Here is a 13,834-nt window from a genome sequence, read left to right on the forward strand (position 1 = left end):
CCATTATCCTATGTTTAATGTTAAGTTGCTGAATTTTGTTTTGTCCAATGAGATTTGGTGGGTTTGTATAGGTTTTTCCAGCAGATTAGATAAATGAAGCAACGAACTGCCCATAGTACTTATGTTATCGAATCATTTGTCAATTGATTTTATGTTTTTAATAAGAGTTTGGCATGCCTGTTCAGTGCTCCAATATATTTGCTGTAACATGATGATTAACAAAGCAAAGGAATCTTCTCATTCCCCAACCATATAAATTACGTGAATTTGAATTTGAACTTCAACCAACACGACATTATATGCCAGTTGGTTTAGCTATGGAAGAAAAGCTAAGAGAAAGCAACAGTTAACATAAGAAGCATACTACATGTATGATACAAGTAATCTACATACTCAGGTAATGAGAAATATCCATAACTTCCATTTCATAGATAACCTATCCTTATCCTCATCCTCGACTTCATCATCACCATCTCGGCTGCATCAATCCTGCTCTTTTAAGTCAACCACCATCATCAGCACTTTGTTGCATTGTAGGCTGACAATGAAAAAATATAATAAAAAAAAATGGAAAAGCTCTCACACACTTAAAATTTGAAGATGGTACAGTTATATAGATCACAAGCAAACAAGTAAATTATTAAAACCATTCTGATAAAAATATGTTTCAAGGTATATGAGGAAACCCACATGCTGCAAACAAGCACAATTTTAAGAGTAATCAACTGGTTTGCATAATTGGGTACTAAGATTATTGCCCTGTAATTCTAGATATTTCTGCTATAATGGCAATGTACACATTTGAGTCACAAATTGGCACTGGCAACTCTAAATCAGCAAACAAAGCCATTTGGGCCATTTCACTGCTTTATAGAAGAAACTTAGATGCAAGTTTAAGTCTTAAAGCATTTATAATACTTGAATGGCTTTCCGAAGGACGATGTGAATTTTTCATTTATTCTAACATCCAGGCTGAAGAAGGGATAACAGAAGATGGCTACAGCAGAAGCAAAGAGGGCTGGAAGTGGGGGGGGGGATACTGCAGAAAATCATTATGATCAAGAAAGAACAGTTTTTTTTTTTTTTTTTTTTTTTAAAAAAAAAAAAAAGAAAGCACGTAGTGGTTGCAAAACCACACAAACTAACAAATTAATAAAGTCAGAATCGCTAATTATTTTTCTGTTGTTTTTGAGAGAAAGTGAAACCCACTCCACACTAATTATGTAAGTTGGAATACTTGGGAATGGACCACCCACTTCTCGAACTCGAAACCCGTAGTTGCTAAGCAGATGGGCATGGCAAGCATCAGTTCATAGCAGAATTACTAATTACTAAATCAAACTTAATAATATCTAACATTACTTTCTACTTTTCCGGTTTTAAAGTTTATAAAGCTTTTCACATTTCTTTTGATAATCTCTACATTATTTTTTTAAAATTAAAAAAATTAAGTGAAGTCGGCAATGGGTTTGCGGACTTCAACTTAAAAAATGCAAAAATAAAAAGACCCCGCCTCCGCGTCTCCCTAGCCTTCGCCTCCTCCGTGCGGAGGCTACCCGGCTTCCACCTCTCTTCCTTTCTTTTCCTCTCTCTCCCTTCCCGCTCTCTCTCTCTTTCCCTTTTTTCTTCTCCTTCTCCCCCTCCGGTGACGGCATCTTGGTTTCAATGCCGGAACCATCCCAGTCTGTCGCCGGTACGGCCCGGGACGCCCCGAACTGGATGGTTCGGGACGATTCCGCAGACCTTGGATAAGACAATAGAAAATAATAGGATAGGGTAAAACAAATACTTGTAAAGTGGTTGTAGAAGAATCTTTTCATCAAAAGGCCAACTTCTAGTGTGTTGAGAGAAACTGAGAAATTAGATAAGCCATGAGAAACTGATCGAAAAATACCATTCTCTAATTATCACATATTCCAAATAAATGGCCAATAAAACAGTTAAGACAAAAGATTATGCAGGTAGTTTGACATTTACGGTCATGAAAACCATCTCCACTGCATCAATTAATCTTCGTTTAAATACTACTTGTTGAATAATTTGATGACATTAACATGTTATGTATGCATCTCCTCGTTAAAACAAAATTGTAAGCTAGGCCAATACCAAAGCCGAAGATGATGAATATGAGAAGAAGATTACCCCTCTTAATCATGTTTGCCTTTCAGAGCGTCATCATATCTAGCATCTTCCCAACAATAACTGCCACAACTCAATTAAGTCAAAGGCTTGGAAAACAGTATTGCACCTGATCCATTGGGGCATCCTATTGGCCTATATTGGGTTATCTTATATTGTTTGAGTAGCTTCACATGTCTAAGATTACATAGTTTGGTTTATATTTAAGCAAATATGATTATGAGGACAATTCTTAAATATTGCTTAGTGAATTTCTTTTGTATTCAGCTGTCCAAGCCTTTATTTCTTGTGTTAATTAGTCATTCAAGGGGCTAACTGGTCAAACTCCCTTTTGAGTTTTAATAGGACCTGTTACTGGTCTCCTTGAGAGAATTTTTCCCTTCCTTTCCTCTGTCCGAGATCACAAAGAACCCCGTACAGATCTATAAAACAGTTGTCTCCCCGATGTACCATAAACTTAATTTGAAATAAAACTCGAGATATTTTTTGCTTCTTTCTTCCATGATGATGACTTCATTCATGAAAGTGATGAATTTTTTTAATTCCAGATGAGAATTCCCCCCCGTGCTTGTTGGTCATCATCCGGCAAAGTTATCATCTTCTCATAAATTTGATACTTCAAAATTCCCAGTTTCCTTAATTTTAAACCATCAAAAAAATCATCATCAGAGTGGAACACCCAACTCCTAACATCATCATGACGTACTCTTCTATTTATCTTGCCCTATGTCCACCTCCATAATTCAATTTTAAACTAAGTTCGTATGACCTGTCAATGATCCTCATAAACACTTCATTCAAACTGCCGATCCATAAACCCCAGCAGAACTCCAACATATCTACACTAAAATGTCTATTAGAAAACCATCCCGATGCATCAACTAAAACATGAAAGCAAATCAAATTATGAATTTCAGCATCCCTTACATGACATCGATTCTTATTGCCATATCTAATTATCCATCAAACCAAAAAGATCTTTTTTCTCTATCCTATCCTACGTCAATTTGATATAAGAAGGTTGAGTTGGGTTTACAGTATCCCAAGCACATCACCAGTTTATACAGCAAGTCTATGGACAGGCAGCATGATAATATCCTTAAATTACTTGCACAAGTTAATTGGCAACATGGATGAGGGAAAGAAGCTGACGGATGCCTACAGTTATTGAAGAATACCTTTCTTAATTAGTTGCGGCAGGTAAGTCAACTTAAGTTTATGCTCCTACTTTATTGCGTGGGACAATGACACAATCATCCCCATCACAAAGCAGCGTCATGTTTCTTTCAAGATGCTGTGGGAGTAAGTTTTGTAACTCACACAACACTTTATACTCCGACATTATTGCATGGGCCAACGACACACTCATCCCCATCACAGAGTAGTCTCATGTTCCTTTCAAGATTGGCATACTGCTCTGTGATGGTATTGATGGTATGGTCAAGAAGTCATTCATGAAGGCAAGGTGGAAAGCATATCCTTTCATGTCCAAGGCTGAAAGACTGTTGATCTGGATGGAAATTAGGGAGGTGCACTGATAAAAGTCAAAGTAAAACCATGTGTACGTTATAACATGGCTTTTATGCGGCACTTTGAGGCCTGAAGAAAGGAGGAAGGCGCCATGCAAACCCTGGTGACAGAAGAAACTATGATATTACAAAGCAGGGGAGTATCAAAAACAAGAAAACCAATTCTAAAAATCCATTTTCTCGAATTTGCCTTGTAAACTAAAAGAGTCACATGCAGATCAATCCAACTCTTTGGAAACCACACAGAAAAATTCTAATATCTTAAAGGAAGAGTTCATAAAATGATGAAAAAGTTGTTTGTAAAGAAGATGTTATCAATGAAAGAACTGAGGAAATAACAAGCAGCCAAGCTGAGAAGGCTTGTCAAAAGCTGCAAATTGACAGGTCCTCTTTGGATTGAAGCCGTCACTTCTCCGAAAAATATGGACATCCTTAACTGTGAAATAGGCCGAGTAATTTATCTTTTCTTAGACTTTGTTGAAGGTGCATTACAGACAGTGAAGAATATAGAGTTGCAAAGATCACAGGTTGGAGGATATCGTTTCTTTATAAAGGAAAGCTTTGTTCTTTTGTAAGAAATGTTTATTTCTCCAAATATAGAGCTACCAAAGAAAAGTAGGGCATCTGATGAAGTAAATTGATAAATAATCAGTGAGAAATAAAATAGTTAATCATGTCTGTCTTTATATGTAGACGGTTACAGCTATCCTATGCTGGTGAGGTGCTAGCAAAAATTAGCCCTGATCATTATGCAACGAGCAATGCAAAAATAGATCCAAAATTCACCTTAGTGCATCCAAAAAGATTTGAAAACAATGTCGACAATTTGAAAGTTTTTTTAATACGATTGGAAAATGAAAATTAATAACCATATCAAGTATGTAAATTAGCTTTGCTTTCATTATCCTACAAATACAAAGTGCAATAACCTGGATTTACAGGAGCATATTGTGATGTGAGGCCATTCATATCAGCTGAGATGGATGCATTTTTATAAAGCTTGGACATGCTGCTATTGCTATCTGATCTCCTGAAAATACAGAGGGCACAAAGAAATAAAAACAGTAAGAAAGTTGCCCTTGTAGGATGTCACCAACAACTTAGCAAGTCTTAAACTTTATACCTTGGCCTTAAGCCTACACAGCTGCTTTGCCTATGCAATGATCCTGCAATGACTCTTAGAAGTTAGAATTAATAAAAAGAAAGCAAAACATGGAGGGAAAAGTCATAATTTGACAAGATGAAAAATGAGAAGTGAATACAATATGGCGAAAACAATTACACTAAATTCTTCATGATATAGAGAAACTAAAATGATGACAGTGAAGTAAAGATAATTAGTTCAACTACAACTAGCGTGATAAGAGACAAAAAGACAAAAAACCTGAATATCACTTGTGCTCTAGGCAAATGCTTAATTTTAGAGATTGGATCCATTTGGGAGGCATTTGTGAAATGTAAAAACTGATGGGCGAAAGATGACTGAGATGTAAAAATACAGATAAATCCATCAAATACCTTAATCTTAGATACTCCAGATTTTCTTTTCTTTAGATAAAATGTGCAGAAGTCATACAAGATCTAAATCCTCACATTAGACCAAAACAACAATAACAATAACAATAATAATAATATTAGTAATAATAAAATTGAGTAATGAAATGCAAAAGGAAAAAAAGGCTCTAAGAAACAATTATTTCATAGGCAAAACTGATACAGAGCTGTTTATCCAACCCCTATATTTATTTGCACAATAACATTTGTTTCTTTTTTTTTTGATAGAGCATGCTAGTTGCTATAGCTAAAGATTTTCCTTTGTAGGCTAGGTATCAAGCATGGGGACCAAGAAAGTTGTAATGAGGCTGCCATCGGTGTAGCTTATAAATTGGTTCAGCTGGAAATGACCAACACATTAAAAATCATTGTTATTTCATTGAAGAAAGAGTTGGCAATAAAGATTTATTCATAAGGGGGGGCATCAATTAGAAAATATAGCATAATAGACATTAGTGCACTTGCTTATAGAGTACTATGACATGTGGGATAGGATAGGAGTTATTTTAATCAATTTCTCTGGCTTAAGTTTGTAAGGTATGACACATGATTTGAGTATTCAGTGTAACATGCTGTTATTCACGTTCTCTCTTCCCTTTCTTCTTTCACTTACCCTGTACATAAATCCTACAATTTCGCTTATACTCTTATCAAAAAACACCTTCATGGATCCCATAAGCTTTCTAATAAGCAAGCTGCCAATTCACCCTATCCATCACCAAATCCTTTACAACATTATTTCTGTCTACCAGCACATTGAAAGTGCGAACCACCAAAATGCTGATTCACACCCACCTAATTATCAACTTTAACGTTCTTAAATGAAATAAAATATAAACCATTTATAGAATAAAGAATTAAAATGACAAGAAAAATCATTAATGAACTTCTTCCACTTAGCACAAATTTCATTCCATGTTAACTAGTCAGTCATCTAAACACTTTAAGACACCCTATTAATGTTTTTACAGATAGTTTTCAGATAAATCTGAGATTATGCGCTTGACATGCTTCATGAGCAGCTATTACCAACAAACCGTGCAAAGACACTTTGCAAATTAAAAGAAAATTCTTCGTTATTTTTCTCATTTTTTTTGGCAAAAACCTTCACTAGATTTCTACAGAGCCATTGGTCATATCTATTGGTCTGCAGTCTGTTAAACTCAATGGCCCTCCAGAAATAGAGTAAACTATTATCTCCAATATTTCTTGAATAAAAAATAAATAAAGCCATCTGATGTCAGAAACTCTATAGTCAGATCAGTAATTGTAAAGGGGGGAGGGGAGTGGGCACTATTGTTTTCCTCCTCAAATTCTTTGGTCAAAATTTTAGTGTAGACACATATGGCTAGTACTCAAGGTTTTCTTGAATCATCAGCAAATTGAATTATAGGAAAATTATCAGCCTGACGAAGATGTATCATATCATGAAAGAGCAAGAAGAGAAATAAAAAACATTCTCTTAGCCATATGAAAACAACACCAACTCATGTACATAGGGTCCTTGGAGTTTGTAGTATACATTCCTACATCAATACCTTTAGGTTCCTCCTCCTGCGGAAGGATCAAAAGAAATCCAAGTAAACTATACATTCTCTCCAAAGTTGCCTCAGATATAGATCTTTAAAATAACTGCATCAAAATAAATGCACCAAGTGAGGATATATCATAATGTGATTAAATGAACTCTCCAGAAAAGCTTGATTCTAGAAAATGTAAAATGAATGATCCTAAAGCAGAGTAAATAAGTCATTATAGTTCTAGAAATGTACAGATGGCTAGGGAAATATATATGCACTATCTACAAGAAGAAACAATATAAGAATAATAATAGCACATCTCTTCATGTCTTTTGTCTTCTAAAGAGGGAGAGGGCGGAAGAAAAACAAACAATTGTAGAGTGACAAAAATGTTTAAGTTCCTAAATTTTCTTCCAGATCAAAACATAGATCTACTTGACTATAAGTTGTTGAAATTTAGAATTCTTATGGAATCTTTGTTGGAACTGCCATATTTGCTCTGAATATGTAACCAAATGCCCAATGATAATGTTAAAATCATAAATATGTAGAATCAAAGAGGACTGTGGTTGTATCTATTGATATTGAGTCAGAAGTCAGAAACATCTAGCAACAACAATTTGGCCTCAAAGGAATGGGCTAGCGCCTTGGCAAGCATTTGTTGGTACAGCTCTTAAAAAAAAGATCTCTAGAATTAGCCTAAGCATATGAATAGGCATATACACTTTAAGGAACTGCCTGAAGCATCTGAGATTGGAAAGTCCATCGCCAGCTGCATCTCCCACCTCGGACCCAGATGCCTGTACTTCTCGATCCCATATGCCGGCCCATGGCTGCCTATCAAATGAGTGGGATGGTCGACTGAACAACTTCTCAATACGACTCCTTCCTCTTTATCTAGGAGTCAGAGATTGGATTCTGTATTTTCATACCAATGGTTTAGATTAGATGGCCACATATCTCTTTTTTAAGAATTCCTACCTGTTTTTGGAAGTGGTCGGGTAGTCAAATCGCAGAGTTAGGCTTGTTTTGTGCATAGACCGTTTTGGCTTTTCAAGTTGCTTACTTGACCTATTGCCGCTGATCCTTGGAATAGCAGAATAGTATAGGTAAGCCATTATAGGCTTTGATTTCGAGGAAGAAATGCGATATACTTCAATGCTGACCAAATAATGACTTTGTTGCACATAAACTACCTGCAGCGCCTGACCGCAAAATGACTTGACCTGCAGGAGAATGGTCTCGAGCTTACTTGGACAAGTCCGGTTGCTTGAGGTGAACAACGGCTGCACTTGTCAGTACAGCTCAGGTTTGGTCGTTGTCATCAACATCAAGGCTAAGCCATCAGAATAAACAGAACAAAAGTATTACAAAATACAAAAATTGTATCATTAAGACCTATCTGCAGATTGAAAATGTAGTAAATGGTTTGTCATATAACTCAGAAGTTAACGTTCAGAATGCAAATCAAGTGATATTAGATATATATCAAAAAATAGAAAAAATAAAGAATTCTGGGTCTTTTTAAAGAAAAGACAAAGGTGAAATTCTATCACACGAACATATCACCTAATGCTAGTAGATTCAAGTACTTTTAGGCCCTCATAATTGGATTTGAATTTGTTGTAAGTGGGATCAAAAGGCAAAAAAAAAAAAAAAATCAATAAGAAAGAGATAGCCAGAGCACATAATCTGAACTTAAAAAAATTACAAGATACTTGTAAGTTACAAGTTTCAATTTCCACAATGGTAAAAGAAATGTTTTAGGCGTTCTGTATTGGATTCTTAAAAAAAGGAAGTGAGCAAGTGTGAGAGAGTGAGAGAATCAGAACACAACTGGAAATTATTCTATGTTAGAGACAATATAGAAGATTCTATTCAATTAAAAAAAATCAAAAAAGTTCACCAAAAAATATTTGAGGGAAAAAATGAATATGAGTGCAGCCATATTAGCAAGCTTCAACTTATCTTTAGGGGTCAATTTCTAAAGCTTAGGCTCATGCTGTCCTTCATGTCAATATTTCATATCCTTATTCTTTCTGCCCCTATCCTGATTTCCAATCAAATGAAGCTTCAACTCCCACCCAAGTCATCTTATATCTTCTCCCTCATTCTCAATACAGTTACATGATTACATCAATACTTTTCCAGTATATTCTTAAGCAATCACTGATTTCAATTATATGAAAATGAAAAAAAAATTATGGATCATGCATATGATTGTCTCGATAATGCCTTAGTCATTTATCCTTCCATATAACTAAGTTCAACTGTAAGATCTGATATAGATGCTAAGAGACATGAGACTAACCATAGGACATGGCAAGCAACTCTCCCTGTGACATACAAGCATTAAGGTGAAGGCAAAATTGGTTGTATAATTACATCATTGAGTATTTAATATGAACTCATATGTCAGGCGATGGGGCATGTTGCAACCAATATTCGGTTACCGAAGCCAATATATCAAGGGAGGATCATCATCACCAGCATTAACCAAGAGAGAATCACAATGCTCAAAACAGAATGCCTTTTTAGCAAACTTTTCTTTTCTTTTCTTTTTCTTTCGTTTTCTTTGGATAAGAACTTGGTAGAAAACCACTAATTATGCTCATAGGAAACCTTTTTTACTAACCAGTTTGTTCTGTAAGATGTGGATTGGCAACAGAAAAATTACTAAGCCAGGAGCTTATGGGTCAAAGTATACTAGTTATTAATGTCTCAGTTAAGTTGTTTGAAGTTTGAAATAAGCTAAGTATATAAAAAGTGTTCTTAGAGTTCAAACTCAGGTGCCTCAGTTAGAAAGCTACCTCTCAGTCTGTCCACATTACTCATTTGGATATCATAAATAAATGATATCATTTGCTGAGTTGCAATTCACCTTGTTTTTTTCCTTTGGGTAAAAGGCCAAAAGTAGATAGAGCTGAATTAGTTAGCTAATTTAGACCACAACAAAATTTCAAAACTATGGTAAAACAAGGAAATTCTGATCTGAATTGCTTCTCTTTATGCTAGATACAAGTTGCAATGTGGGGGAAAAGCCAACATAAATAACTGGTATGAGCTACACAACTCAGTAAGTAATCCTACATAATCTTACCAGATCAATTACAATACTAAACATTTTATGTAATTGGGTTTGAGAAGCCAACATATGCATCAAATAACAACTTTTCATAATAAAATATTCATACTGGGCTGGTAAATCGGTGTTTGTATCAACAAGTATTGTTATGAAAATACCACGTAAAATCGTATCCACGCATGTCGTGATTTACACTCTCTGATGCTACGGTAAAGTCATTATCGGCCACTGGCGGGGCGAGCTCAGTTATTGTACGGCCATTGGGGGGTGATGGGGACATCAGAACCCTTCATTCAGATGATCCTGAGCCCCCGGATTGAGTCAGACCCGAATTGGGTCCATTTGAGTCCGAGTCATTTTCTTTTATTGCATCATTTGCTTTTGTCTTAGTCAAGTCAATTTGGTCAGTTGTTTTGTTATTAGACTAGTCAATTGGGTTTATGTAATTGGGTCAATTTAGTGGACCAATGTTGGTAAGGGATTAATTGATGTAAAAGTCCAAATTTAGTTAGTGTCAATTGATTGATTTGATCAATTGATTACTTGATTTGGTCCAGATGTAAGGTCTATGTAAAGACCACCCCTCTCATGTATGAGGCAATGGATGATTGAATGGAAAAACCCTAGTCTCCTTCCTGTTTTTCTTCTTCTTCCTCCTCTTCTTTTCTTCCTGCATCTCTATAACCTCTTCTTCCTTCTCCCTCCCTTCTTCTTCCTCCCTCTCCTCTTCTCCTGCTGTTGTCCGCCATCAGCTTAATATCAGAGCCTCGGCTTTGCCTCTGTTGCCAAAGCCCCGAGATCCTGTTTTTGGACGGACCATCCCCATTTTTTTTCCACATCTGCTACTGCTGCCGCTTGAATCCACCACCGCCCCCACCTTCGGCCCCGCTGCAAAGCTACCCCCACCGCTTCCGCCTCCCCGACACCACCGCTAAGTCTGTGAAGGCCCGGATCGCCACCCGTCCGCATCTGAACCTCCCTCTCTCTCTCGGTTCTCCCACCAGAAAAAAAGAGAAACAGCCCCTCGGCTTCACAAAAAAAAAAAGGGAAAAGCCCCTTCCGCAGATCATCCCACCAATTGCCGTCCTCATCCCGCTTGCCTCCACCACGTTCGCAGCCACCACTTCCACCCTTCACCCTCGGAAGCCATCTTCGGCCGCCGCTGTGACCAGCCGCCGCCCCTCATCGCAGGCTACGGAGCCACGCCCCGTAGCCGCAGAAGATCCCGCCGGCCACTGTGCCCTGTGACGCACCGCCGGAAGCCGCCGTCTGTCGGGGCCGTGATCGCCGTCCACCACAGCCTCGGAGCTCCGCCCGCAGTCGCCGCCGTAGGGGTTGGAGCACCCTCCCGAATCCATCAGGAGGTTGAAGAAAGGCAAATTAATGGGTAAGAGCCCACCCGTTAACCCACGATCCGGTAACCAGGGTCTAACAAAAAAAAAGGAGCAGTGCACGTGAGTTGCACGTGCGGGATGTACGGGTATCGGAGCGGTTGCGCCCGAAAACTCGAACTCGATAACTCAAACCCATAAAGGGTAAAAAAAAAGAGGAAAAAGAAACCCTTACCTCTGTTCGTCTTCTACCTCTGTTCGCCCGCCGTCGCCGCCGCCCGTGAAGTGCCGCTCCACCCTAGTCGCCGCAGCCGTCGCCCCTCCAGCCTTGCCTCCCCGCCACCGTCGAGATCCGTCGCCACCCCACCTCTCGTGCTGCACCCCCCTCGCCGCCTTGCAGTTTTCGCCTCCGCTCGCACACAATGCTGCCCCACCTCAATGCACCACCATCGCCGCAACACCGCCACCTCCGCCTCGCTGCCACGTCATACCGCCTCCGCGCCGCTTCGCCTTCGCCGACGCCCACCACCTTCCTCCGGCTGCATCTCACCCAAGGCACACCCGCCGTCCTCGCCCCGCCTAAGCACCGCCGCTCGCCTCCTTCCGTCGACGCCCACCGACTGACGTCGCCGGCCACCGCATACCCCACCCTTCATCTCCCTCACCGTCGGCTGCCCCTCCCAAAACCCCTCTCACACTTCACACCATCACCTTCTTTTCCCCGCCCCCTTTCATTTTCTGTCACGAGCCCCTGCTGTCTCAGACCTGAGGCCGCTTATGGGATCCAATCTTGTCCCAGGCTTGATCCCTCTACAGGCCCAAGCCCAATCAGCAGGCATGTCGTCCACCAAGTTATTGAGGCTGCACTCAAGCCCGCCTCCAGCCTACGAGCACACATTCTGGTCGTCTACTTCACGACAAGTGATAGGTTTCCACTTTTTTTGGACTTGTTCATTTAATTATATTCTAGTTCTCTTGCATGATATCCACATTTTGAAAACTTATATTGCTATCAAAATTCTGAACATTAAACCTTTCACTTCCGAACCCGTTCTATTATCCATTAAATCTCAATATTAAATTAGCACACCCTAGTAACAAAACGTTTCTCAACATTATTCAATCAGATTACTTTAGGATCAGAACAACTGTACTACTTGATTGCAATCTAATTTCTTAAATTGAATAATCTTAATCCTAAAATCTGAATAACCGAAGTAAAAATCAACAACAGTTAAACTTTAAGTTATTCTTGTGAAAACTTGCTGATCTTTGAAATCATAATAGATTGCATTAGTAGGTTGTCCTGCAACAAATTTGGTCCTACATCATATTTATTAAGATTTAATTAGTGACACTGCATTTCACATCATCACCTAGTGTCGTCATTGCATGCTAGCCCGTAGTGATAGGGAATACTATTTCAATCAACCTAAAACCCCTGTAGCTACCATGAATTCCGACGTTTTGAGATCTCTCATGGAACAGTTCAATGCCATGCAGGCTAGAAACGAGGAATTCAAACAAGAGATCCGTGAGCTCATGCGAAATTCTAAGACCTCTAAACCACCACCCCCATTGCAGCCCAACCTAAAATCGGTTTGGCCGCACCACCTATAGTCCTTCCCCATCCCTCTAAGAACCAACACCTCTCGATTAACAACACGATCTAAATGAGAGGCTGCTGCGTACCGTAAGAGTAGAGGCCCCTACCTTTGCTGGTCAACTCGAGCCAGGCGTGTATCTCGATTGGAGAGCCACCATGGACAATTACTTTGAGTGAAATGAGATGACTGACGATAGAAAAGTGTGATTTGCCAAAATGAAGCTTATTGGGCAAGCTCACTGGTACTGGCATAATATTGAACATATGCATTAGATCCAAAGGCTTTCTCGTATAACTGCTGAGATACGCCCCGTTCGATGCGACGTTCGCAGCGGAATTCGAACGGAACGTCGTTCATCTTATGAACGCGCCTCGGATCGTAGAATTCAAAAAATTTTCTAGATCCAAATTCAGAAGATCTTTGAACTCATTAGGGAGGGAAGATTAGGATATGAGAAGGATTGATTAAGATTTATAAAACTGAAATAAAAATCAGAAGTTGTAGATTTGAAAATCTCATCTTCAAAAATTCTGCAGGTATAGAACACCGTAGCCTGATGATCTTTGCATGTTCCTGGTTAAGCCGCACACGTGTCCGACCTCTACAGGTATCCACACGAGGATCTAATCATCTGAGATAAGGTCTTACCGGAGTGCTAGCTCCTTACAAAAACCTCTCATGACTATCATAATATTGGAAGAAAAATCTGCAACTGACCTCCTTGAAGAAGAACCCTTTCTTCTTCAACCTTACTCGCAACGGAGGAAGAGGAAGGTGGAACCTTTGTGCATGGATCTTCCTTGCCTTGATGTCGTGGAAGACGAGGATGCAGAGGACCCCTTTGCTGCCGTGGAGGAGGAAGAAGGGGCTTCGGCGTGAAGGAAAGAACTCCTTTCCTTGGGCAAATTGATCTTTTAGTAGGTTCTTTCTTTCTTTCCAACACTTGGAAGAAGATAAACTTGATCTCCCTTGCTGTCGTGGGAAGAAGAGGGGAAGCCACTTGCTGCCATGGGAAGGGAGAAGAAAAGAGAAAGAAAGGCGTGGAGAGGAAAAGGAGAGAATTTTTTCA

General features: G+C 39.1%; 1 long non-coding RNA gene across 3 annotated transcripts in view; it reads right to left on the minus strand.

Annotated features, from left to right (window-relative positions):
- Positions 1 to 215: 215 nt before the first annotated feature.
- LOC113463754 (uncharacterized) overlaps positions 216 to 13,834 on the minus strand; it is a 42,457-nt gene continuing 28,838 nt past the window's right edge. The window contains exons 2-7 of one of the 3 annotated variants that reach the window (XR_016397823.1): positions 7,939 to 8,078; positions 7,466 to 7,828; positions 6,761 to 6,854; positions 4,792 to 4,834; positions 4,598 to 4,698; positions 216 to 538 (exon numbers count right to left, since the gene is read on the minus strand). This is a non-coding gene — a long non-coding RNA (uncharacterized LOC113463754). Of the gene's footprint in view, positions 539 to 4,597; positions 4,699 to 4,791; positions 4,835 to 6,760; positions 6,855 to 7,465; positions 8,079 to 13,834 lie in introns of all 3 variants that reach the window. The other 2 variants (XR_016397822.1, XR_005507204.2) reach the window with 2 other exon arrangements.

Source organism: Phoenix dactylifera, chromosome 1 (assembly GCF_051530095.1).
Source record: "Phoenix dactylifera cultivar Ajwa chromosome 1, Ajwa_hap1_PhDact_Kaust_v1.1, whole genome shotgun sequence".
NCBI lineage: Eukaryota > Viridiplantae > Streptophyta > Magnoliopsida > Arecales > Arecaceae > Phoenix > Phoenix dactylifera.